The following is a 4,141-nucleotide window of genomic DNA, read 5'->3' on the forward strand; positions in this document are numbered from 1 at the left end:
AGTTACTTGATGAGAAAAGAAAAGTTGTTTTTTATCACATGAGAGTTTATCAGAAAAGATTGTCTAAGACTTATAACAAGAAAGTTTTCCCTAGAGAGTTTTTAGTGGGAGATCTTGTCTTGCATGAGAATCCTAAGAATCATCAAAATAGAGCTCAAAAAGGAAAATTTAAGCCTAATTGGTTGAGTCCTTTATTATTATAGTTTCTTTTGGATTGGGTACCTATTTGTTGTCTACACCTAAGGGAGATCAACTCCCTAATCCTATCAATGTGCTTCATTTGTAAAAGTTATATCCTTGATGTCCATTCTTGTTAGGGGCATCTATACATATTTATGGGTCCTAAAAAATAAAATAAAAAAAGTGATATTTCAAAAATACAAAAAAAAATTATAAAAGAAAAAAGAAAAGAAAATGGTATTTTTCAATATCAACAACAACGGTGTTCCTTAAATATCTTAAACACCAAAACAATGTTTCTCAACACTACCTCGAGAGTCTTGTCTTGTGATCCTTTCCTACTTGTGAGATCTTGACCTTTTCCTTGGAACTTAGTGTTGATTATCACACTTTAGTTTATAACTAATGTTGAGTTATGATTTGATCTCTTTTTGTATGATGACTGTTCATTTATATATATATACATGTTTACTGCACTATATCTTCATATCGTTTAATTCCCACCCTAGTCATTTTTGCACTAGGGGCATGTGGTATATTTTTCAATATAAGTGATTTTTGGTTGATTTCTTGCTTGTGTGGTTTCGATCTCAAGATTCGTAGTATTTTTCAACACTACCGGACCCCATTCCTACCATCATAGTTGCCTTGGTAACTAGTGATGATTGTGGGAGGCTTTCAAACACATTCATATCTTTAGATTACTTTGTTGATTAGTGATGATTGTGTGATCTTTCTAATAGAGTTACATTCATATCTTCATGGTTCCAACTAGTGAAGGTTGTGTAGCTCGGCTCGATGATTAAAACTAGGATCTTAATCTTGGTCGAAATGAGTAAGTAAAAAGAATGGACAAAAGCATCATATGGACATGAACATACATCTTATCCCCTTGACCTTTTGGAGGTCTCCTTCATCTTTTATTTACTATTAGTTGTGATCATGATTGTACTTTTTTTAGTACATGTCACTTGTTCATGATCTCAATCGAAATTTCCTATCTTGCACAGTTGATGGTTTTTGAGACATTTTTTCATCTTTTTTTTCTCTATGTTCTTGTCTTTCATTCACCCTCCTTCTTTCTTCTAATTTGGGGCATGCTTTTCATGCTTAGTGATTTAACTTTGGTTTCTTGATGTATATCTTGCTTATCTCTCATCATGAACCTTTTTCTGATTTGATCATATCTATCTTGTTCTTGCTTAGCTTCTTTGTCATTTCAATTTTGACCCCGAGGGGCAAGAAACACTCTATTGAGCTTCATTATTTGCAAACCTAATTCAAAATCCACTCATCTTTTCTAACTAGCTTGGGGCATATGATTATTGTACCTGGGGAAAGTTAATGTGCGATTTGTCATTTTCTGGGTGTTGATATTTCTCTTTTTCCTTTATATATAATTCATGAATTTTATATTTGCTGAAAACTCTTTGGATAGACCTACAATTATGAGACCTGTAGCAGTATTTTGTGTTCTAGGCACTGTAAGAACCCTGATGGCATGTTGAGGGAACAAGATTTGGATGCTTAATCTTTTTTTTTTTTTACATAAATCAATCTTTATACACACTTTATCTTATGGTTCTTTGACTTAATGTGCTTGTCATGTATGTGGACACAAATTAGTCACAGAGGGGCAAATATAAGCACACAAAAATGGTCGCCTTGACTATGTGCCCTAGTTTCATAATTTATCTCAAGCTTGAATCAATATTTGCATCATCATTTCCTTGAATCAAATTAAATTATTTTAATTATTCAATTTATTTGAATTATTTGAATTATTTAATAAATTATTATTATTTTAAATCAATTTCCTTGATTAAATTGGAATTCATTTATTCAATTATTTTAAATAAATGGTTTGATCATTTTGATTTTTTTATTATTTAATTAAAGGATTTTTCTCCCTTTTAATCAAATAAAACCCCTCCTCACTTAATTATATGTGCAACAATTATTATTTTAAAGGAAAAAATTAAATAACTATCATACACTTTATTTAATAAGAAAAGGGATTATTTTACATTTAAATTAAATAAAAATACCCCTCATATTATTATTTTTATGGAGTGTTACACTCCACATCTCTTAATTAAATGTTAATTGCACATTCTCTTATGTGGGTCATACCCATTCATTTAATTTTCATTTTACCTCCAATTTGGGAATGCCTCTTTGGATTGATATATAAAGGAGACCTCCTCCTTCATTTTAATCAGGATGATTTCTTATGCTACATCATGATGATTTCTTATGCTACATTAGGATGATGATTTCTTTTTCTACGATCATCAAGATTTCTTATGCTATGGTTATTATAGACATTTTTGAAGCTTTCTTGGAGACTTGGAGATATCTTGCATGTTTATTATCATTCTTAATCTTATGTTAATTGGATGTACTTAAAAAGACCAAGACCGATGTTAATATGAGAGCCACCACTTCAAAACTTTGAAGGTCTTTGCACATTGATGATAGGAAGCTATGACTCGATTGTTGAGATCTTGCATTTTCATGGTGTTATTTTGAAGGATTTCGAGTGTAAGGATTCATAGAAGTGTGTTTTCTATTTGTCCATATTTTTCACACACACTTTGGAGGGAGCAAAAACACCTGCAAAGATTTCTCCCCTAACACCAACGAGTTGGAGCTTGGAGCTGTACAACTCAAAGGTAACAAGATCCCTCAACATCTTATTTCCCTTGAGAAACTATTTGATAGGCATTATGCATTTATTAGAAGGGAGAGACGAAGAAAAGGTTGAACTTCTAGAGAATATGAATGCATGAATATTGGCACCGAATATAAATCCAAGATGGTTAATATCAGTAGTAGTTTCTCAAAGGAAGAAAGAGAAAAAGAAAAAGAACCATTGATGGAATACCAAGATGTATTTACTTGGGGATATGAAGACCTAAAGACCTCTAGGAATGGTGAGTTCAAGCACAAGATTCCCCTCAAGCCTTAAGCCACTGCCTTTAGGAGAAAGCAACATAACTACAACCCTATGGTCTCAGATGTCATCTTTAGGAAAGTTCACAAGATGTTGGAGGCAAGAATTATCTACCCCATACATCACTTGACATGGATAGTTAACATTATCCTAGTCCAAAATAAAGTGGGGAGATTAGAATTTGTGTGGATTTTAGGAATTTGAATCAAGCATCTCTAAAGGATAATCATGCATTACCCAATATGGATCATCTACTACAAATAGTGGCCAACTCCAAAATGATGTCCATGCTAGATGGATTTTCAGGTTTTTAGGTTTCAACCAAATTAAGGTGAACTTAGAAGATCAGTTCAAGACTATGTTCACCACTCCTTAGGGAACATTTGCATATAATAAAATGCCATTTGGGCTCATTAATGTTGGTTCTACCTTTCAAAGGGCTATGAATTCCTCCTTCACTAATCTAAAGGATAAGATCATCATTATCTACCTGGAAGATCTGACAATCTTCTCCAAGAAAAGAGAAAACCATCTAAGGGACTTGGAGAAATTGTTGAAAAGATGCAAGGAGCATGGGATTTTACTCAATCATAAGAAATCGGTCTTCTATGTTATAGAAGAAAAACTTTTGGGTCACATAGTTTCCCAGGAAGGCATCAAGATTGACCTAGAGCATGTTAGAGCTATCCAATAGCTGAATTTGTCAGGAAGCAAATCTGGAGTCAAATCATTCTTTGGACAGGTGAACTTTCTAAGATGTTTTGTCCCTAATTTTTTTGAAATCACCAAGTGCATTGTTTATATGATGAAAGGGAGTCAAATTTTCAAATGGAATGATTTTGGAAGAGAGACTTATAATCAAATTAAAGATTTCATAGCCAAAGCACTTGTGTTGGTCCATCTAGATTACACCAAGGAGTTCATACTATATTGTTATGCCTCAACTCATACACTATCTGCAATACTCATGCAAGAGAACAAGGAAGGTATCCGAGTGCCAATTGC

Source organism: Cupressus sempervirens, chromosome 8 (assembly GCF_028749045.1).
Source record: "Cupressus sempervirens isolate cs-2001-9-10 chromosome 8, ASM2874904v1, whole genome shotgun sequence".
Taxonomy (NCBI): Eukaryota; Viridiplantae; Streptophyta; class Pinopsida; order Cupressales; family Cupressaceae; genus Cupressus; species Cupressus sempervirens.